This window comes from Budorcas taxicolor, chromosome 9 (assembly GCF_023091745.1).
Source record: "Budorcas taxicolor isolate Tak-1 chromosome 9, Takin1.1, whole genome shotgun sequence".
NCBI classification, from domain to species: Eukaryota; Metazoa; Chordata; class Mammalia; order Artiodactyla; family Bovidae; genus Budorcas; species Budorcas taxicolor.
The window spans coordinates 52576720-52600977 of NC_068918.1; the positions used below are offsets into that span (position 1 = coordinate 52576720).

A 24258-nucleotide genomic window follows, 5' to 3' on the forward strand; every position below is an offset into this window, starting at 1 on the left:
ATGTTGCAGTTACAGTGGCAAGCAAAATGGAAAATCTCTGAATGTTCTGTTATAGGGAGACCATGAAAGAGTATAATGGGAAATGAAGTCATACGTAGCGATGAAAGTGAAGTCATTCAGTCGTGTCCAACTCTTTGAGACCCCATGGGCTGTAGCCTACCAAGCTCCTCCGTCCATGGGATTCTCCAGGCAAGAATACTGGAGTGGGTTGCCATTTCCTTCTCCAGAGGATCTTCCTGACCCAGGGATCAAACCCAGGGATCGAACCTGGGTCTCCCACATTGGAGGCAGACGCTTTAACCTCTGAGCCACCAGGGAAGCCCCTGGTGTACGTAGCGATAATACTAGAAATTATTTGTAAGAATTATTTGTAAGAATAATCCCAAATTCCAAGTTTCTTTCCCTATATGATTTCCAAAGGTGATATTCAGACAACAGACAGTGATAAAGGAATGCAATGTGACAAAGATTGTGTGTGTGGGGTGTATGTTTTTTTCTATTCCATAAATAATGTTTTCCCAAGAGCCATTCTGCTGCTATGGTTCTGGGAAGTAGGTGTTTACAGATTTCACCTTGGTGAGGAGGCAGATGTGATGCAAGAGAAGTTCCTGCCAGTCACAGGAATGGCGGGGAAGGAGGAGATCGAAGAGAGGAGACTTTAGGATTGACAGCTCAAGGACAAGACCAGACTAGCATTCTTGCAACACACGTTGGTGACAATCCAGAGAAGAGTCACCATGAGGTCACCTAAGCACCACCCTCTAGACACTGTCTCCAGGAGGAAGAGAACAAAAGTGAGAGAAACAGCTTTGGCAGAGAGTTGTCATCTTGGGATAACACTGTCTCACATTAGAAAACTGAGATACTTTCATTGGCAATTTGAAGCTCCATCTTCAACATTTTCTTTGCATGACCTGTCATCAAATTTCAGTCTGAATGCATTAACCATTTATTGTTGCTGGGCTTGTATGTGAATCCCTGGGGCAGGGTACTCCAGTGATAATGACTCAATCAGACCCTTCCTTCTTTTAATCCTAAACCCAAGTGTAACGACCAGTTAGTCACATGGGAGACAGGAGGTTGAAGCGAAGAGATGCCAGAAGAAAAGACAACAGGATGGACAGGTCGTTTCTTCAGAAAGAAATGCTTCCCGTCTTCTCTGCCACTTCGGCCACCTGGAAAGAAAGAGCTGAGATTGATCTGACCTCCTACTACTGAAACATACATCCAGAAAGAGAAGAGAGGGTGAAGAGAAAAACAATGAGTGTGTGTGTGTGTTGGGGGTGGAGGGGGCAGGGGGCGGGGTGACTCCTTCCATGTTGACCCTCAGAAAAGATAAAGAAGAAAGAAAGAGAGCCCCATTCACTTGTGGCCCAATTCATAACCTATGAACTTGGGGTCTCCTCTGTGGAGTCAGAATAAAAGCAAGGACCAAGGAACAGCCTGAGTAGACACTTCTCATGCCCAAAATACAACATCCCTGAAAGTTAGGCATTTTTCTTTTTTAAGTCTGAGCTGTGTGGCATGTGGGATCTTAGTTCCCAAACCAGGAATCAAACCTGTTCTCCCTGCGCTGAGAGCACAATCTTAACCACTGGACCTCCAAGGAAGTCCTGAGTTGTGTGTGTTTGCTCAGTCTTACCCAACTCATCTGCGATCTCTTGGACTACAGCCTGCCAGGCTCCTCTGTCTATGGGATTTCCCAGGGAAGAATACTGGAGTGGGTTACCATTTCCTTCTCTAGGGGATCTTCCTGACCCAGGGATAAAACCCATGGCTCCTGCATCTCCTGAATTGGCAGGTGGGTTCTTTACCACTGCACCACCTGGGTCCTGAGCTAGGCTTTTTAAATAGGCCTATTGACTGAGGCTCAAGGAAAGAAATTGAAGTCCCACATTAAGGAAGGAGCAAAGTCAGAGTCTGACCTTGGCTTGTAGGTTCCAGTAAACCATGCTGCTGCCCTTCTAAGCTCCCCCATCCCCCACAATTAGAACCTAATTGTCAGCATAGGTAGTCTTTAGTATATCTTGCAGTCCTGTGTCCTTCCCCACCCCAGGATATTAGATGAAATGACCACACCTAAAGTCATTACTCATTCATCCGGCTAATGTTTACTGAGACTGAGGCCTTTCTTCAGTTCTGAGCCCTGAAATTGCTTCTGTGATCCAGTGTCCTGAAATGTGGTATGAAGCTTCCCAGGTGATTAGTGGTAAGGAATCTGCCTGCCAATGCAGGAGATGCAAGAGACAAGAGTTTAATCCCTGGATTGGGTAGATACCCTGGAGTGGGAAATAGGTGCCCACTCCAGTACTACTGCCTGGAAAATTCCATGGACAGAGGAGCCTGGTGGGCCACAGTCCATGGGCTGGCAAAGAGTCAGACACAACTGAGCACTCACATGAGTGCGCGTGCACACACACACACACACACACACACAAAGTGGAATGGATCCAGCCATAGGAAGAGAGCAGATGAAAAATCAGGAAGTGGAGGATGAGAGGAGAAAGAAGACCAACAGTTAGCAGCCCTAAGGAGTCACCAGTCCTGGCAGTGAGCAGGACAGGGACCACACCATTGACATGAAATGAGATCATGGTGATGAGGGCCCCTTTGCTGTGTGGTTTCTCCTTGACCATTTGCTATGCCGATAGAATCTTGTCCTATAGATCAGTTCAGTCGCTCAATCGTGTCTGACTCTTTGCGACCCCATGGACTGCAGCACACCAGGCCTCCCTCTCCATCACCAAATTCTAGAGATTGCTCAAACTCATGTACATTGAGTCGGTGATGCCATCCAACCATCTCATCCTCTGACCTATGGATAGATTATACTTAAAAAAAAATTTTATTTGCGGGGAGTTCCCCTGTGGCCTAGTGGTTAAGATTTGGGGCTTTCCCTGCCATGGCCTGGGTTTAGTCACTGGCACGACCAAAAAATACACACATACACACACACACACACACACACACACACACACACACACACACACACAAAATAATTTGCTGTGGTATGTGGGATCTTTTTTAAAGAAATAATCTCACATAACTTTATTTATTTTTGGCTGTGCTGGGTCTTTGTTGCTCCTCGGGCTTTTCTGTAGTTGCAGTGTGTGGCTTCTCATTGCAGTGGTTCCTCTTGTTGCAGCTCCTGGGTTCTAGAGCGCAGGCTCAACAGTGGTGGCGCACAGGGTCAGTTGCTCCTTGGCATGTGGGGTCTTCCCAGGTCAGGGATCAAACCGGTGTCTCCGGCATTGGCATTGGTAGGCAGATTCTTTACCATTGAACCACCAGGGAAGCCCAATGTGTGGCGTCTTTAGGTACTGCATATAAACTCTTAGCTGTGGCATGTGGGGTCTAGTTCCCTGACCAGGGACCGAACCTGGGTCCCTTGCATTGGGAGTGTGGAGTCTTAGCCACTGGACCACCAGGGAAGTCCCTGTACAAATATTTTTTGAAAGCTGATTGGCAGCTCCTAATGTTTCCCAACCATCCAAACCATTCGAGTCATCTTCTGAATCTCTTTGAGGTGCCTACACAAAATGATCCAGATATTAGCTGTTAAAAGACAAACTGAAGCGTATTAAAGATTTTAAGAGTTTATTGGAGCAGATATCAATTGGAATCAGGCAGCACCAAAATAGAAGTATTTAGTAGTGCTTTCCACCAATAAGAGCTAGGGGAAAGACTTATAGAGAAAAGGTAGATTCAAAGCAAGGAAATTATTTGATTGGCTACAGCTTACACTCCTGTCTTATATGGGAAAGCTTGCTTTGCTGTTTGTGATTGGCAGTCCTGAGGTTTGGCTTTCTTAAACTTGAGGTATTTATAAGTTCCAGTTTGGGTTTGCTTAGGGCCTCTAAGGCACGTGGCTCAGTGGTAAAGAACTGGCCTGCTAATGCAGGAGACACAAGAGATGCGGGTTAGATCCCTGAGTTGGGGAGGTGCCCTGGGGTAGGAAATGACAACCCACGCCAGTATTCTCATGTGGAGAATTCCATGGACAGAGGAGCCTGGTGGGCTATAGTCCATGGGGTGGAAAAGTGTCAGACACGACTGAGCACAGCACAACACTAAGGCATTTGGCTGCGCCCGGTCTCAGCTGCGGCACACGGGGTCGTCTTTCTTCCCTGTGGCATCTTTAGTTTGCAGCATGTGAGCCCCCAGCTGTGGCATGTGGGATTTAGTTCCCTGACCAGGGATCGAACCCTGGCTCTGCATTGGGAGGGCGGAGTCTCAGCCCCTTGACCACCAGCGAAGTCCCTTATTTATTGATCATTCTCTTAAAAAATTTATCTTATTGAGGTATAATTGACTTGGGGCTTCCCAGGTGGCTCAGTGGGTAAAGGATCTGCCTGAAATGCATGAGACATAGGAGACACAGGCTCAGTTCCTCAGTCAGGAAGATGCCCTGGAGGAGGGCATGGTTACCCACTGCAGTATTCTTGCCTGGAGAATCCCCATGGACAGAGGAGCCTGGTGGGCTACAGTCCACAGGGTCACAAGGAGTTGGACACGACCGAAGCACACATGCACATAGCTGACTTACAATGCTGTGTTAATCTCTGCTGATTCGGATATATATATATTCTTTTCCACTATGGTTTATTAGAGGATATTTAATATAGTTCCTGTGCTATACAGTAGGCCCATGTTGTTTATCTTCGCTATATAAGTTTGTATATGCTAGCCCCAAACTCTCAATCCCTCGTTCCCCCATCCATGGCAAACTTTAAATCACAGACCATTTTAAACTATTCAACTTTTGTTAATGTGTGTTCAGCAAATATTAACCTAAATAAAATATAGTTTGTATTAAAAAAAAAGGCAAAAAACCTGTCCTTAAAAAAAAAAAGAAAAAAACAGCAACAAAAAATTCTGTCCTCTAAAGTTAAACAATGTTATGCCTAATTTTTAGACCATTTAGAAGGCAGCAGAGCATGGTGATAAAACAGCAGAGGCCCTTATGTTAGACCATCTTGGTGAAGCCCCAGTGACTGCATTTACCAGCTCCGTGACTTTAGAAGAGTTATTTGACTCTTCTCTGCCTTGTTTTTCTTATATGTAAAATGGGAATTTTACATATTCAGAATTGAGAAGTAAGTGCACTTGTTACTGTCCAGCAGATAACAAATGATATTCAGTAAATGTCAGTTTCATCATTAGTTTTTCAGTTTCTTTCTCTCTTCTGTCCTCCATTCGCACAGTTAAAGCCATTTACTTCTTTCTTTTAAAAATACCTATCTTGATTATAGAATTAATATATATTAGTAAAAGATTCAGAGGATATATAAAAAGATAAAAAAGAGGAAATAGAAATTACTCACTAATCCAAAACCCAAAAGATATAACCGCTTTGAGAATGACTCTCAAGAAATCTAGTTACTAGCATTTCTGAGAAGTGTTTGAAACTTCCATTCTTTGGTTTTATGGAAAGAAAAATCTCCTTTCTAAGGTACTATTTCTCTTCCCTAGACTACCTCAGTACAACTCTGCACACTTGTAGATGAACTTTTATTCACCATTTACAGCTTTCTTTGCCAAAAGAAATCAACGCATGATCCTCAATATCCACTCAGCTCCCCTCTGACAGGCTCAGGGGAATCCATCATTGTATTTTCTAATCTCCTTGTCATCTGAGGAACAGGGACAGTGAAAGCTTGACAGGACTCCTGGCCCCTGTGTTTAACTTGGGGACACTAAAGCCCTGGATGAACATGTGACATGCTGGAGGGCCTCCATGGGGCTGGAATCAGAAGCTGGAGCACCTCATGTGCCCTCCCTCCCCCAACACGGTGCAGCTGTGCAAGGCTGGACTCAGAAAGTCTGCCCTGGGTGTGGGTGGTTTCCCACGTCTGAAACCACCAGGTCTGTGTGGGAGAAGCTGTTTTTAAAAAATAATGCGCAATCTCTGAACCCGGAAGAGGAGAGCTTGGGAGGAGAGATTTGATAGAGGCTGGTGGGCCCTCCTTCTCAGAAAAGGCAGGAAGAGGCCCTGAGGTTGAGAAAGGACATTTGCTAGAAAACACAGTGTTAACAAAATAACAGGGTAAAACCCACAGAACCACAGAAAGGAGTATACAAATTGAAACTGGGAGGTGTGTGTTCAAAGCTAGTTTGGGTAATACATCTTTGAAGGAAACTCTAGTTTTATTTTATTTTTTAATTTTTAGGAAGAAAACCTACAAGGTCATCTTATTTGAAAATCTTATTAAGTAGGTGCTCCTTCCTCTAACGTGAATATTGAAGGTCTAGATTTCCATCAGGCATAAATCCTTTCAGAAAGATTTTCAGCACTGATTATTTCAATATGAATAAAAGTGAGATATTCAGGATCGTGTACAGAAAATTAAACGAGACATTTCCTCTGTGATTTCTATTCGGTCTTTTAAAAGAAAAGGCCACGACACTTTAGTAGTGTGTTTATATTTAGATAGTCAAAATTAACTAAGAGCATGCAAAGTGTTTGTCTTAGAGTAAACCTTCTGTACCTATTTATTTATTAACTTTTAAAGTGTCTTTATTTTTTTGGCTGTGTTGAGTCTTAGTTGTGGCACTCAGGATCTTTGCTGAATCATTCAGGTCTTTCATTGTGCTGTGGGTGAAGATGTGACATAAACTAGTTAGAACCTACTAGACCCAAGATGGTGAAAGATTTACTTCCAGTGGAACTTGGGCCTCATTATATGCCATTGCAGTACATCAGCTAAATGACTCAGCAACAAGGGCCATGACAGTTTTGGAGCCAACCATGGAAGTCCAAAAAGGGGGCGGTGGCCCAGTTCCTGGAAATCCTCTCCCCTTCCCCAGATAATTGGAATAATCCTCCCACTCATTAGCCTATGAAATTATGCAGCCCATAAAAACTAACCATGCCATATTTTGGGATCTCTCACCTTCCAAGACGGCTCACACTCTGTTTATGGAGTGTGACTCTCTCTCAATACATCAATTTCTCGCCTATCACTTTGCCTGTTGCTGAATTCCTTCTGCACCGAAACATAAAGAACATGAGTTTCATTAAGTCCTGAGACCAGGTGTTCAATTTCAGCTGGGAGACTGTGGGCTCAAGTCTCCTCCTAAGCCAGAAGTTGCGGGTTCAAGTCCCAGTCTTAAGTATGCAGTCTTAGCATGAGAGAAAGGGAGAGATCAAGGTGAATCTAAATGTTTGGACTGAGCAACTGATAAGCCAATCACTGAGGTGGAGAAAACTACAAGAGGCACAAATCTGGGGGGTTGGAAATTGGGTATTCTGTTTTGGATATACACATTTAATAGGCCTGAGAAACATACACTGGCAATTTTCAAGCAGGCAATTGAATATGAATCTGGAGGTCAAAGGAGAGATCTGGCTGGAGATGTATATTTAGGAGTCCTCAGCATACTAATAGTATTTAAAGCTACAAGCTGCTTAAGATCATCTGGGGCTATAGCAAGAAGAGGGAAATTGTTCTGACTACTCAGCCCTGAGACACTACATCCACAGAGGAGGAATTAGCAGAGAAGACAGGCCAGCCAGTGAGACAGAGTGGCAGTAAGAGCGAGTGCTGTCTTGGAAGCCAAGGGAAGAAAGTGTTTTGGGGAGCAGAGGAAGATCAGCTGTGGAAACGCTGGTTTGACTGTCAAAGTTAATAGCATGGACCTCACAGGGGATCATGACAAAAACAATGAAAAGATGATTAGAGGAGATTCCAAAGAGAATGGGAAGAGACAGATTGGAGACAGCATGCACTGACAATGTATGTCTTCAAGTTTTGTTGAAAGGGAAGCAGATAGATAGGGTAGCAGCCAGTAAAGTGAAAGTGAAAGTGTTAGTTGCTCAGTTGTGTCTGACCCTTTGCGACCCCATGGACCATAGCCTGTCAAGCTCCTCTGTCCATGGAATTCTCCAGGCAAGAATACTGGAGTGGGTTCCTATTCGCTTCTACAGAGAATCCTCCCGATTCAGGGATCAAACCCTGGTCTTCTGCACTGCAGGCGGATTCTTTACCATCTGAGCCACCAGAAGGGGGATAAATGTGAAACTGAGAGGTAAATATTGTTACATGCTAAGATGAGGATATTTTAGGACATATTCATAGACTGAGGAGAATGATCTAGTAGAGAGGAAAATTTGAGTATGCAAGGGAGAGAGGAATAATTTCTGAAGCCATATCTTCAAGTAGGTTAGAGAATAGTGGGTCTTGTACCCAAGTGAGACAATGATATTGAACAGGGAGCTCGGGTAGTTTATCTGTGATGACATGTGATAGAGTAGAGGATAAGGCAGAGGTGACAATGGGAGCTCCGAGAAGACTTTTTTCTGGTTGCTTCTCTTTTCTTAAGGAAATGGGAGGTAGGGTCATCCATGTGAGGTTTAGGAGAGAAAAGAAGGTGTGAAACAGCTGCCTTGGAGAGTGGAAGAGTGAACGATGGGGGACAATGGGATAGGGATGCCAGGCAGCACTCAGGGGACACCTGAGGTTAGTGGTCATAATTTAACGTGAACCACTCTGCACGGTTGGTTGCTCTCCTCCAGCCACATTCAGCTGCACTGGTGCAAAGGTGGAGCTGATGGACAGTTAGTTTTGCCATGGGCTAGGCTTTTACCAGGCAAGTTTGCTGAAGGGAGCGGTGTAGGGAGTAACGAATCACGGATGGAAGATAGTTCAGGACAGACATGATAATGTTATGGACAGTGAAATAGTTTGAGGATTAGTGAATTATGGATCCCAGACAAAGAAAGAATTACTGAAGTCAGAGCTTCGAAGACTGGAGGCAGTGGTCAGAGAGTGGTTTGCTTAAGACGATTTTGAAGGCAACTCCTGGAAGAGCTGACTTTAGAACCTTAGAATTCAGAAGCTCCACAGACCAAGTGTTCAGTTTCAGAGAATGAGGTGTTCATAACTGAAATTTTGGTATGTGCCGTAGGAATAGTTTGTGAAGAGAAGGGAAAAGGAGACAGTAATGAAGATGCCTTTAACAGAAGGAAATGGATTATCATTTTAAGCATAAAGAAAATAAAGCCAGAGTCAAGGTCACAGAAGTCCATGTGGGAAAGGGGAAAACTGGAAAGAGATTTGTCCCACATTTCAAGGTCATAGTGATTGATGTAGGCAGGTGAAGGGAATTGGAATCAATGTTGAAGCAAAAATAGAAATACATGACACTGTTGATCCACGAGGGGACTTCGCACAGTTGTTGTCAAGAATTGTTGAAGTGCTTGATTTCAAAGCACTTACTAATGACATCAAGAGTTGTTTGGTCACTGGTTGCCATGTGTGATAATGAGACCAACTGGAAGGTCTCATTAGTCCCCTCCCTTCTCAGTGATCATTTACTTCAGGGAAGCTCAAGTAACAGTGATGAGTCGGAACAATAAATCCCGTTATCTAGACACACTATCTTCAAACACAGGCATCTGAAAGGATAGGCAGGAGACCTCTGGCCACTCGAAGAAAACTCAATAAAAGTTTAGTCAGTAACTTAGATGGCAGACCTTTCTGTGGCTAATCATTTACTCTTGAAAGTTATCATCTATTGAAAGATTCAAGTAAAAATAAGCTCAAAAATGAATGCTAGGGAGTTCCCTGGGAGGTCCAGTGGTTAGGACATAGTGCTTCCACTGCCATAGCCCTGGGTTCAAACCCTGGTCAGGGATCTTACCCACAAGCCATCTGGTATGGCCAAAAAACCCAAAGAATTCTTAAATTGGTGATGATTGCATAACTCTGTAAAAATATTGAAAGTTATTGAATTGTATACTTAAAATGGGTAAATTTCATGAAATATAAAATTACACCTAAGAAACCTTAAAAAAACTGAATTAATATTTATTAAATACTATAACAACATATTTGAAAATTTAATTCAGGGTTGAGCTCAAAGTCATACTGACTGTTGATTTATTATTAAAAAAAAGCAGCCAACCAGGGTATAGCCCTAAAAAAGGAAAATCCACTGGAAAAGAATTAGGTCACTTACTATGTGTTTCTAGTACTAGTTAATATAAACCAGCAGTGAAACTGTAACATTGCCCAGGATAATAACCAGAGTTTGTATAAGGCTCCAGAAAATTCTTTCCTTGCAACACTTCTTGGCTAGCTTGCTCTTGCTCTTTCTGGTAACGTCTAGCCCACGTTGTCCCTGGACTTCTCCTTAACCTTTCTTTGCTTGTCCCTTGGATGTATTTTGCTGCCTGGACTGTAATTCTTTTTTATACTGAAGTTGGTAGTTAACTAGAAGACACTAGTAGATTTTGCTGACAGGAAAAAGGCCAAGTAGGAACTTGCATGTAAATCAGCCTGCTGGTTAGTCATCATTCTCACCAATAAAACGATGTACCTGGAAGGTGACCAATGAAACTCCATAATTGGAATGAGCGTCTGGCCTGGTTCCTGCGGACTTGGAAAGCCCGTAGTTCATACCCAAGTGTACAGAGGAGGGGCCGCTGCCTCATGATCTCTTCACAGCTGTTATTTTGAAATAATTATTCATGGCAGTGAGCTGTCACTGAATATTCGAGGCGTATGCCTGTGTTACGAAACATTTGATGTTTACCGCCATGGTGAAATGCTTAGAATACCAAGCAGTGGTAGGCGAACTGAAAGTCTCCAGTTAGAAGGCCTCCTTTTGGGAATAATTAAAACGTGTCGAGTCCTGCCTCTTTGCTTTTCTTCTCGTGATTCTCCCTGATCTGCTGCCCCGTTCACCTGCCCACACCCGTACCCCAAGCCTTCCTGGAGTGCTAGCTCGAAGACAGTCTTTCCTAAGTTCTCACCCAGGTTCTTCCCCTTTAAGCATCTGTATGATTTAAGGAAGTTCTTTTACCTTCTTCGGAAAATGGGACAATATTTCGCAAGGTAGTGGTTTGGCACTAGATGCTCGGTAAAAATTAATACCTTTCCTGACTGTTTTAGGAGAGTAAAAATATATCACGTTCCTCTGAACGGAATGTACTTCACAAGTCAGTGTTTTATTTTAAGCTCCCTTGTACTTTTGCTCACTGTTTCATGGACAGTATTTATCTTATACCCACAGTGAGCCTCAACCCTCCCAGGGACATAGAAAAGCTTTTACTCTTTTCTGAAGTCCTCTTGGAGTGTCTACTTAGTCACAGAGCAAGAACATGTAGGTTTGGACTAGGCTGTGGTTGGTGGGCAGTTTACTTTGTTGACGTCACTGTTTTCAGTTCAGTTAGGTTGTGGTAATAAGATCAGACCAGGTGGCTAGGATGTAGGGACCCTGTGATTGGGTTGTTGGACATGAGTCACTGGCAGACCACTGAGGAGGGTTATCTCTTGGAAGCATAGGAGTTCAGTTTCTCAGAAAGTAGAAAGCTCTCAATGACTTTTATTAATCAAAATAGAAGGCTTTTCATACCATCTAATATGTGAAACTTCTACTGTTCTCAATTTGTGCTCAGTTGCTCAGTCCTGCCCAACTCTTTGTGACCCCAAGGACTACAGCCCGCCAGGCTCCTCTGTCCATGGGATTCTCCAGGCAAGAATACTGGAGAGGGTTGCTACTTCCTTCTCCGAGGCATCTTCCCACCCAGGGATGGAACCCCAGTCTCTTGTGTCTCCTGAACTGGCAGGTGGATTCTTTACCACTGCACCACCTGGGAAGCCCCTTCTTAATTTACTCTTACCCAGTAGTCATGCCAGAATCTTGAGACATGCTTAAATCTTCCCTCTTTACCTCCATCACACCCATACGGATATCGTCAGCAAAATCCAGTTGATTCTATCTCTTCCATGACTCTTCTGATCGGTCTTCTTGTCCTCCCAGGCCTCAGTGTAGGCTCCCATCAGCTCTTACCTGGATCTTTAGAATAACTTTGTTACTAAATTCACCCCTCTGTAATTTTCTTCCAAAATGCTGCCACCAGTGATCTTTGTCAAACAGCCACCAAATCAGGTTATCTTCCTTTGTAAAATCTTTTAAGGATTTGCCACTATTGATAGAGAAAATATTCTCTACTTGCTCTCCTATGGAGTCCATCACCTGAATCTCTGTCTCCCTTACAATCTTTATTCTCCATCATGCTTCCCTTCACATCCTCACCCCAGTTACAACTTGCAGGTGCTGTGCTCTTTCAGGCTTCTTGGCCTTTAAATGTTTTCTTGTCCTGGAATGCCCTCTCTTTCATTTCTTTGACAGCATCATGCTTTGGAGCAAAGGCTCTGGGCAGACATCTTCATTTGATCCTGACTCCTCTGCTTGCCAGCTGAGATGTTGGGCAAGTTATTTTAAAATACTTCATATTATTTTATATAGTAACAGAAAAGGCAATGGCAACCCACTCCAGTACTCTTGCCTGGAAAATCCCATGGATGGAGGAGCCTGGTAGGCTGCAGTCCATGGGGTCGCTAAGAGGTGGGCACGACTGAGCGACTTCACTTTCACTTTTCACTTTCAAGCATTGGAGAAGGAAATAGCAACCCACTCCAGTGTTCTTGCCTGGAGAATCCCAGGGACGGTGGAGCCTGGTGGGCTGCCGTCTATGGGGTCACACAGAGTCGGACACGACTGAAGCGACTTAGCAGCAAAGGGACTTCACAGATGTTAAGGATCTTGAGCTGGGTAAGTATCCTGGTTTGTCCAGGTGGGTCTCAAGTAATCACAAGGGGCCTTATAAGAGGAAGACAGGATGGTCAGAAAGATGAGGAGAAGGCAGTGTGACGATGAGAACCGAGCCTGCAGTGAGGCAGCCGTGAGCCAAAGGCTGCTGGCAACCTTGAAAGACTGGGAGAAATGAGGAACAGATTCTCCTCCAGAGCCTCCAGAAAGAACCAGCCCTGTCAAACATATTGATTTTTAACCTTTAGGACTCTTTTCTGACTTCTGATCTCCAGAACTGTAAGAGGATACATTGGTGTTGAATTAAGCCACTAAGTGTGTGTTAAATTGCTACAGCATTAATAGGAGATGGAGTGAATTCCATAACATTTACGTATCTCTTATCTATATATAGTTTTTAATTCTTATGTTTCCCCATTAGGCTGTGTACGTGTGTTTCTTAGGGTCTGATGATTTTTTCTTCTTCTTTGTGACGAGTGTGAACAAATCCTTACTTCAAATTGTGTTTATTTCAGGAGGGTGAAGACTTGGGTACCAAACTCTACAGTTTGGTACTTACCCAGCTCAAGATCCTTAACTTAACATCTGTGAAGTCCCTTTACTATATAAACTAATATAAAGTATTTTAAAAAACTTGCCCATCATCTCAGCTGGCAAGCAGAGGAGTCAGGATTCAAATGAAGGTACCAAATGAAAGAATAGACAGAGACAAAACCCAGTTCAATAAGGCCCTCTCTGCCAAGGAAAAGTCAAGGTGCTCTTGCTTCTTTTTAATATTTTAAAAACACTCCCTAGTCCCATGTCTGCATACCTAGCACTGTGCTTGGCACATTCTTAAACTCATATAAATATCTGATGAAGGAAAGGTTATGGTATCAAGTGTGATCTTGCATTTGATTGGATTCAGTTCACACCAGAATGGAGGCACAAGTTGTGAACTCTCCAATAAGGTTCTGTCTCCAACAAGGACAGGTCTGTGAGATATGTCGAAGAAATGACTGAAAACAGGTCTGGGGATTGTTGTAGAAAAAGAGAGGTGACTATAATTCAAGGAGTGCCTGGTCCTGGCATATTTTACATGATAAATATTTCATAGGATTTTGGTCTCTCTAGCATAAGATAGAGCTAGAAAAAAATCCAGAGAAGGATGTTAAAGATGATCAAAGCAGAAGGAATTAGGTAGGTATGGTAGTAAAAATAAAAAATATTCTATTTGAAAAAAAAATTAAAGTCTTAAATTCACAAATAATAATCACAGATTACTTTCTCAAACCTGAAAAAAAGAAAGAAAGAAATAGGTAACATTTCTTAAGCTTGAAAATCCTTCTACTAAAAATAAAAGCGAAATACCTCTTTATATAGCACACATGAAAATATAGAATTCATTACTCTGAAAGGCTGTGCCTACCAGAAATGTAAATACTGCAGAGAGAGCTGCATTAGGGGTCAAGCCAGGCAGCAGTGGCCTGAACTACCTCTAAGAGGCACAAATCATTGCTAAATACATTAGATTGTGGTGTCTCTGTTAATTCAGGTTTTCCAAATACAGCTTTTTACAATTTTACACTTGTAAATTGCCTGTCTCTGTTAAAATAAACAGTGCCCTTGAGTGGAATTTAAAAAGAAAAACAAGAAAAGTCTTACCATTTGGATTCATGTCTTTTGAAATGCTTTCGAATTACACATATAAGTAGCCTCATCAACTAAACTTTTGGATTGAATAGAATGAATGGCCTTAGTGCTATTTACCCTAAGGGAATGATTTATTTTCTCATGCACACTTTAATCTTTTTAACATAATTTACACAAAGTTACCTGGTGCAAAAAGTCACAAAAGGAAACTCTACAGAGAATAAGGACCACAGAAAAGTGAGAACCATTGTACAGATTGTTTTGAGGACATTTAACGTATGATTTTGGTATAAGGTAGGGATCTGATTTTATTTTCCAAATGACTAGACAATTGTCTCAATACTATTTATTAAATATTTTGTCTTTTCTCTTCCCTGGTGGCTCAGATGGTAAAGAATCTGCCTGTAATGCAGGAGACCCATTCGATCAGGTCAGGAAGATTCCCTGGTGAAGGGAATGGCAACCCACTGCAGTATTCTTGCTTGGAGAATCCTATGGACAAAGGAGCCTGGCGGGCTACAGTTCATGGGGTCAGAGAGTCAGACGGCTAACACTTTCACTTTATCTTCTCTCTAATGTTTTAAATACCATTTTGTTGTATACTAAATTCCCGTATCAATGGCAGTTCTTCAGGTAATATGTAGAAGTGAATTTGAAACCAATGGGAGGAGGAAGTCCATGACAAGAACAGGATTGGCTCCTAAACTGTCAGGCCACGGGAGTTTCCAGCAAGGCAAGGATGGGGACTTCCTAAAGCTAGCGCTGTACTTTTTGATATTAGGCAAATAAATTGGCAGCCTAATACTCTACATTCTATTAGTATGAATTGATTGAACACTGATTAGTCCATTTCAAGTTTTTTCTTTCTAGAATCTATAAAACAATATTACTAATTCTTTGGTGCAGAAAATAAGATTGGGATATTTATTCTCCAGCTCCCTTCCGGTGATACCCCTCAGAGTACTGGTGTCACAACTCCTGTCTCTTGATTCTGGTAACCTCCCTCTCCTCCTGCTCTTTTGGACCTTTACTGCTATTAGCCCTGGGTCCTTGCAGGATCCCTATATCTCTCCCACATTTTCAAAATAGGCTGGTGATATGCTGGTAGATAGCTGGGGCCAAGGGGTGTGGGAGAGCCTTAACTTGTAGTACCTGCCACTTGCTCTGATATAAATGTTCCTATCATGGCCCATCTTAAGCTACCAGTGTGAACTCACTGAACCCAGAGCTGGGAGGAAATGCTAAGAGGTGGCTTTTATAAACTGTTATGAGCCAGCTCCAGCACAGCACTCACGGAGATGGTCCTCTTATAAATGAATTCTTTCTAAATTATCCTAATTAGAGTGTGCCATCTGATTCCTTGGAGAAGGAAATGGCAACCCACTCCAGTATTCTTGCCTGGAGAACCCCATGGACAGAGGAGCCTGGTGGGCTACAATCCATGGGGTCACAAAGAGTCGGACACGACTGAGCGACTACACACTTATCTGATTCCTATTGGGCCCCGAACTGATTCTGATACCATCCTGGACCATTAAATGTTTAATCAGAGAGAAAAGAGCTCTCTTTTCTATAGGACTTAAATCTGGGAGGATGTGAAACTAGAGCTTCAGAAGCTGAGAGCAAAGGCAACCAAGAGGAAGGCAGAGCTAAGAGACGGAAGTAGACAAATCCTGGCCATATCATCTCAGCCCTGGATTCTGCTGGTGTGAGGCCTTTACCAAGGCCACAAAAGCAGAACCCAGAGCCAAGGTCACCTCAAAAGCTGACAGAGCCCCTTTGTAACTTTGCCAAAAGGCCCCCTGATCATCATAAGCAGGCTTCCTGACCCTTATTAGGCAAATATGCCCACCTCAGTAGTCACCCTATAGCGCCCTAACCAATCACCTAATGCCAACCTTCTAGCAGGAATTTTATTCACCTTGAAGTTCTAAAAACTGGCTACTAACCCGTGAAAAGTGTCAACTTTTCCTGGTCTGTCAGGAGGTCAGCCTGCCTGTGCTTGCAGTGCCCACTTTATCTCTGCTCTTTGTTCTTAATAAATTCACTCCCTTCTGAAATGCTGTGTGTCTGGAAATTCTTTTCCAGCTCCTTCTCAGATTGCCTCAACAGATAACGGCCATACTTGTTAAGACTTATTTATTAATTTGACTGCCCCAGGTCTTAGTTGTGGTATATGGGATCTTTAGTTGTGGCATATGGGATCTAGTTCCATGACCAGGGATCTAACCCAGGCCCCCTGCATTGGGAGGGCGGAGTCTCAGCCACTGGACCACCAGGAAAAGTCCCGATACAGCCATACTTGAAGTGAACTGTGCCCTGGCCTTTTCAGGACCATGAACTAGTAAATTTTCAGGACCATGAACTAATAAGTTCTCTCTCTCTCCCCCTCTCTTTTTCTATTGATTTCTTTATTTTTGCTTAAGCCAGTTTCTCTTGGAATTTTACCACTTGCACATGGAAGATAGCTAAGAAATATACAATGGCACGGTGTGGTTTGGCCTTTTGCTCCCCTGGCTTTCTGTACTCCAGCTTCATTGGTTTTCTTTCAGTCGCTTAGAAGCTCCTTTGCTCCTCTGCTGCAATTGCTTTGCAGGTACCATTGCCTCTGCCTGGAACAGTCTTCCACCCTCTTTGCCCGTTTAGCTCCTACTCATCTTCCAGATCCCTGACTAGCGTCACTCTGCTAGTTTGTTTCAGCGTGGCTCCTGGTGAATTATACCTTCTGGTATTCATGTCCTTTTGTAGTCTCCGCCCCCTTGACTCTGGCTTGGTGCTGTGACTGCTGTAAACAACAGAATTCAGCACCAAATGGGGCTGTGCCCGTCCCGAGGTTAACCCTTAAGAAAAGCTGGAAGCTTCTACTTTTGTGCTATTGGAAGACTTGGGCCAGTATAACAAAGGTCTGATTCCCCTGCTGGAGAGACCAAATGGAGAGGCTTCTCCTGAGAACCCTAGCTGTATCCTAGCCTACGTGCCAGCTGCATGCAGCTGCGTGAATGACCCCTGAAAAGACCGGCAGGGGAACGAACTAGCTCCACCCAAATCACAAAGTTATGAGCAAGTAGAATAAAAGGCTCCTCTTCTTCAAGATGGTTGCTTTTAGTCATTACGTTTTGGGCTAGCTAGTTGTGCAGCAATGGATAACTGAGTCATCTGGAGAAAATGCCTCCAAAAAAGGAAAAGAAAATTTCTCCAACGTTCCTAGACCAAGTCATTCCCCAGTTAGACATTATCAGAGTACCATGCACGTGGCTTTCATGATACTCAGCATAGTTTGTAGTGACACATTTACAAGAATGACTTTTTTTTTGGTGTTCCTTCCCTTTGATAATTTCAGGATTATTGACCACCCCATTCCCCACCCTGGGGAAGGAAACAGCAATCTGCTGCAGTTTTCTTGCCTTGGAAATTCCATGGACAAAGGAGCCTGGTGGGCTACAGTCCATGGGGTCTCAAAGAGTCAGACATGACTGAGAGACTAAGCAACAACAACAAAGGATATTTACCCAACTTCAAGACATGAGCCCTTGCAATCATGGTTAACCACCTAGTCTGCCCCATCCCAGGGTTGAGAACCCTAGAGAACTAGGGTTCTCTGCTTTTATTTGTGCCGAATCTGCCACTGATGCTCTGAATGTAGGTTCAGTAGAAGTTTTTACATAGAAGTTTAGCACAGCAAAGATTCCATATTCCTCTCCTCCACTCCATTCATGATTCTACTCTCAAGCGTTACGCCCTATTAATAGGGAAACTAGATTAAAAAAGACTCATGGTTTACAGGTTTACAGTATTCAGATTTACACAGCAGTTTCTTCCAAATTATACTCAGGGGTATAAATCAGGGACTAACATCGGCACGCTCACCAAGTACAGAGCCTTCCAGTTCTAAAGGATTTTGCTGGTGAGTCATTAAGTTAAAAAAAGAAATTCATATCAGTAATAAATCTCTGGAGAAGTACTCTGTGTTCTTTTGACAACTGATTGTTTCTAGGTGGCTACTTCAACTAACATTATCCAAAAGATAGAGTTCTGTTAGAATATAGAATAATGCTTTCTGAGAAGTTGTTTCTATTTTTATTGTTTAAAGTTGAGACCTGGGTTCAATCCCTGGGTTGGGAAGATCCCCTGGAGAAGTGAAAGGCTACCTGCTCCAGTACTCTGGCCTGGAAAATTCCATGGACTGGATAGTCCATGGTTATAAAGAGTAGGACACAACTGAGCTTCTAAAATAGAAAAAAAGAAAAGAAAGTTGAGACAGGAGATTTATCCAAGGACCAGAACTTTCAGTAAATTTATTCTGTGTTATTTTCATTAAAAAAAATATTATAGATCATAAACCTCTGCCAGATTGGACATTTGGGTTGCTGTGTTTGTGGGGAGAGGGCATAAGGAGGCCTAAGCATTAAGCAGCTTAGAACTGACTCTCCTGGCGTTACAAAGTTTCAGCCATGGCGACTGAAGGTGTATGAGGATCCCCTAACCCATCCGCTCGCTCAAGTGCTCCACAGATCTCACGACAAAGACCGTGCTGCCACCTTCTCTCTTTTGCTGTTGACTTTGCTCTAGGTCAGCCTGTGGAATTTCGTGGTGGCCTCATAAGTGGGTTTCCTGCCTTCGGTCTCTTCTTCACTCTGTGAGTGTGTGCTAAGTCAGTTCAGTCATGTCAGACTCTTTGTGACCCCATGGACTGTAGCCCGCCAGACTCCTCTGTCCATGGGATTCTCCAGGCAAGAGTACTGGAGTGGGTTGCCATTGCCTCCTCCAGGGCATCTTCCCAACTAGGACTGAACCCACATCTCTTATGTCTCCTACCTTGGCAGGTGAGTTCCTTACCATTAGCACCGCCTTCACTCCCTCTACCTCCGAATCCATTTCTGGATTCACCCCACTGCTTGGGTGATTGGCCACTCCTTTTCATAAAACCCTTCCAGGACTCACCATCCTCTGTTGCTAAGGTCCTTAACTCATGGTCCACAGATATTAGGCAGATAAGGGGCCAGGAACCCTTTGAAGATGTGCAGACAACTGACATGACCATGTCCATTCCTTGGGAGAGCATTCCTGACATGACCATGTCCATTCCTTTCAAGAGCCACAGTCTTGAAAAGGTCTGTGGCTCCCCAAGAGGGAAGAACCACTGGCCTACAGGAGACAAGCAAATTCCTTGACAAGTAATGTGATTGTTGGAAGGGTGATGGAGGTGATGAAAAGATGCTCTAAATACCACAGGCAAAAGGTATGATTTCCAGTCTGGTAAATGTTGTACTTAACAAAACAAGACTTGGGTGGGAGGAGAGATAAATTAGGAGTTTGGGATTAACATATACATACTGCCATATATAAAATAGATAACCAACAAGGACCTACTGTATAGTAAAGGGAACTCTACTCAATATTTTGTAATAGTATCTAAGGGAAAAGAATCTGAAAAAGAATATATTTATATGAATCACTGTGCTATACACCTGAAACTAACATGACATTGTAAATCAACTATACTTCAATTTAAAAAATCAAAACAAAAACAACAACAACAGAAAAGCAAGACTTGGCAGCATCCTCCCCAAAGGAAGGCCAAAGCTTTCCTTGTCCTCAAGTTCCCATAAAGACACCCTAAAATGATGCTGCCGAGGTCTTCCCAGGTGGCATTAGTGGTAAAGAACCTGCCTGCCAATGCAGGAGACATAAGATCCTCTGGAGGAGGGCGTGGCAACCAACCTAGAGAATCCTATGGACAGAGGAGCCTGGAGGGCTGCAGTCCATGAGATTGCAAAGAGTCTGGCATGACTGAAGCGACTTAGCACGCTTGCATACTGATGCTGCCACTGGACCAGCATCCTTTTTGAGGAGAGACCATCCCAGTCCCTTTCAGGATGGCCAGTTGGTCTCAGAAGCTGAGAGCTCTTCTGTGTTTCTGCCAGCCTCCTTTTGCAAACTATGAATTAACTTTCTCATGGTAGGAAGCACCCTGCCCTGGGGAGGATATGCACTTCTGCCTTTTCTCAGGTTGTAATATAGATGATGTGTAGCAGGCTCAGTGCATTCCTAAGCAACCACAGTGGGCCCAGGTGGAATCCTAGAACAATTTCCAGTGACATCTGAATCTGACTTTCCCAAACAGGATAAGGCTTCAGGTTACTGGAAGCTTTATCTCCCCCAGGACACACAAGGCCCTTTTTAACTGGCTGCTGCTCCATGTCTGACATGGGCCCTGTGTTCCAAACATACTAAAATATTCGAATCTCTCTGAACCAGCCGTGCACATTCATGACTCTGCCTCTGACACAACATCAGTCATTATCAACATCATCTCCAACTAAAACTCTGTGAGGTTGGTCATATCATCTGTAGTTTAAAATGAGGACCCTGAGGGACTCCCCTGGCAGTCCACTGGTTAAGACTCTGTGCTTCAAATGCAGGGGATGCAGGTTTGATCCCTGGTCAGAGAACTAAGGGGGCTTTCCAGGTGGCCATAGTAGTAAAGAATCCATTTGCCAACGCCAGAGACTTGAGATGCGGGTTTGATCCCTGGGTTGGGAACATCCCCAGGAGGAGGGCATGGTAGCCAATTCCAGTATTCTTGCCTGGAGAATTCCCATGGACAGAGGAGCCTGGTGGGCTACAGTCCATAGGGTCACAGAATCCAACACGATTGAATCAACCTAGCACGCATGCTAATCAACCTAAGAGCCTGCATGCTGTGAAGCCAAAAAAATAAAATGAGGCTGGTAAGAGTTAATTTCTTTGCCCAAACCTAACAAAGAAAGTGAGTGTGACCTAGAATTGCCTCTGGTGAATGACTTTTCCTGACAGCATCAGCTTGCCTTACTTCCTTGTAAAACCTGCTCTGACTACTTCAGATATTAGGCATCCATTCCTTTATGTTTCCACTAAATCTTCAAACATTTTTCACCATAACAGTAACATATATTTATTACATAAAGTTGTGAGAGCTAAAAATTATTCCTCAATAGTATATCTATCCCTGGTGGCTCAGATGGTAAAGAATCTGCCTGCAATGTGGGAGACCTGGGTTCTATCCCTGGGTTGGGAAGATCCTCTGGAGAAGGGCATGGCAACCCACTCCAGTATTCTTGCCTGGAGAATCCCATGGACAGAGGAGCCTGGTGGGGTACAATCCATAGCGTCTCAAAGAGTCGGACATGACTGAGTGACTAACACCTAACCAAATACAATCATGGTTACTTTTTAAAAACTATTTTTGTCCTATTTTAATTATTTTCATAACTATTCTTGTAGATTTTAAAATATTGCTGTAATCACTATGTGTGCATTACTTGGGAGTCTACTTTTGGTGGGGAGCGCTGGTAATATTAGTGGAAACGTTTCCCTGTATTATTACACAGTTTCACAATACCTTTGCTTTCTCAGTTAGAATACTTTCGGATCCAAGTTAACAACCATCTCAGAATGTCCTGAACAATAAGGAATGCGTCATAATCACTGCTATAACAAGAGCCACAGAAGTAGGGCAGGCTTCAGGCAGGCTATAATTTGAGTTTCTACTCTGTTTTTCTGCAGTTCTCTCCTATCTGCAGTTGCTCCACACTCCCGCCACGGGCTGACATTGTCCTCAGGGCCCCTCACATCAAAGCTGAGATAGCCTCTTCCTGGCTTGTGAAGGGGCTAAATGCTACCCTGATGATGGAATAAAGTTGCACTTTTAGGTCTGACTGGGTCAAACTTAAAAGCACTTGTAGGTCATGTGCTTTCCCCTGGACGTAGAATAATTGCTGGGGGAATCTAACTCTAACCTTAAGCCTGGGTTCTTGAGCCAGTTACTGGCCATCCACTGAATGGGTGGCCACTGTGTTTATTAGGAATCTGCTTTTGGATTCTGGGATAAAGTCAGCTTCTCTTGAGTCATCTGACTGCACGTATGAGGCAGGAACACCCAAAGAAAAACTGGGGCTTCTGTTAGAAAGGAACAAGCAGGGATGGACTATTACTCTTTTATTTTTATGTTTGCTAATTTGATAGGGGAGAGTTCCTCATTGCTATTTTACCCTCCTGTCTGTCGTCTGTCCCCTTCATGCCTGCATGTGGCGCTTCCACATGAGATGGTGGTGCTTTCCTTGCTAGTTTCTGGACTTCTTATGGATTATGAGCTTCTTAAGGGTAAGGAATCTGTAATAGTAATACTTGCTCCCTCAATATTCAGAAGATGTATACATGTCAGTTGGATAAATGATTAAAGGAAAGAATGAATGAATGCAGTGCAGAATGCGTACTATGGCAGTCAGGATTAAGATAATGCAATGACAGTCGCTCAGTCGTGTCTGACTCTTTGTGACCCCATGGACTGAGGTACACCAGACTTCCGTGTCCATCACCAACTCCTGAAGCCTGCTCAAACTCATGTCCATCGAGTCAGTGATGCCATCCAACCATCTCATCCTCTGTTGTCCCCTTCTCCTGCCTTCAGTTTTTCCCAGCATCAGGATCTTTTCAAATGAGTCAGTTCTTCTCATCAGGTGGCCAAAGTATTGGAGTTTCAGCTTCAGTATCAGTCCTTCCAGTGAATATTAAGGACTTTCCTTTAGGATTGACTGGTTTGATCTCCTTGCAGTCCAAGGGACTCTCAAGGGTCTTCTCCAATACCACAGTTCAAAAGCATCAATTTTCTGCACTCAGCTTTCTTTATGGTCCAACTCTCACATCCATACATAATTACTGGAAAAACCATAGCTTTGACTAGATGGACCTTTGCCAGCAAAGTAATGTTTCTGCTTTTAATATGCTGTCTTGGTTGGTCATAACTTCTCTTCCAAGGAGCAAGGATCTTTTAATTTCATGGCTGCAGTCACCATCTGCAGTGATTTTGGAGCTCAAGAAAATAGTCTCTCACTGTTTCCATTGTTTCCCCATCTATTTGCCATAAAGTAATGGGGCCAGATGCCATGATCTTCATTTTTTGAATGTTGAGTTTTAAGTCAGCTTTTGCATTCTCCTTTATTTTCATCAAGAGGCTTTTTAGTTCCTCTTTACTTTCTGCCATAAGTGTGGTGTCATCTGTATATCTGAGGTTACTGATATTTCTCCTGGCAATCTTGATTCCAGCTTGTGTTTCATCTAGCCTTGCATTTAATAAGCAGGGTGACAGTATACAGCCTTGACATACTCCTTTCCCAATCTGGAACCAGTCCATTGTTCCATGTCTGGTTGTAACTGTTGCTTCTTGACCTGTATACAGATTTCTCAGGAGGCAGGTAAGATGGTCTGGTATTCCCATCTCTTGAAGAATTTTCCACAGTTTGTTGTGATCCACACAATCAAGGCTTTGGCATAGTCATTAAAGCAGAAGTAGGTGTTTTTCTGGAACTCTCTTGCTTTTTCTATAATGCAACATATGTTGGCAATTTGATCTTTGGTTCCTTTGCCTTTTCTAAATCCAGCTTGAACATCTGGAATTTCTCAGTTCACGTAGTGTTGAAGCCTGGCTTGGAGAATTTTGAGCATCACTTTGCCACTGTAGTCCACTAGGCTCTTCTGTCCATGGCATTCTCCAGGCAAGAATACTGGAATGGTTTGCCATGCCCTCCTCCAGGGGATCTTCCCAACCTAGGGATGGAACCCAGGTCTCCCGCATTGCAGGCAGATTCTTGACCATCTGAGTTACCACGGAAGCCTGAGAATGCTGGAGTGGGTGGCCTATCGCTTCTCCAGGGGATCTTCCCAACCCAGGAATTGAACCGGGATGGCAACCCACTCCAGTATTCTTACCTAGAGAATCTCAAGGATGGAGGAGCCTGGTGGGCTACAGTCCATGGGGTCGCAAAGAGTCGGACATGACTGAGCCACTTCACTCACTTCACACCTGCACTACAGGCAGATTCTTTACTAGCTGAGCTCTCTGGGAAGTCCATGATTAAGATATAGAATGGTACTATAATGAAGAAGAGAGACAGGGATTCCTTGTTTTTTTTTTTCACCTAGCATTTATGAAAGTCTTATTCTGCGCTCCCTGCTGAGGTATACCACAGGGAGCAAGACAGATGATGGTTCTGCCTTCATGGAGCTTAGATGCTGATGCAAAGAGGAACA

At 43.5% G+C, this 24258-nt stretch overlaps 1 long non-coding RNA gene across 1 annotated transcript in view; it reads right to left on the reverse strand.

The window, feature by feature from the left end:
• Positions 1-976: 976 nt before the first annotated feature.
• Positions 977-24258, reverse strand: part of LOC128053594 (uncharacterized) — a 29293-nt gene continuing 6011 nt past the window's right edge. The window contains exons 2-3 of the long non-coding RNA XR_008199926.1: positions 11677-11802; positions 977-1175 (exon numbers count right to left, since the gene is read on the reverse strand). This is a non-coding gene — a long non-coding RNA (uncharacterized LOC128053594). The remainder of the gene's footprint in view (positions 1176-11676; positions 11803-24258) is intronic.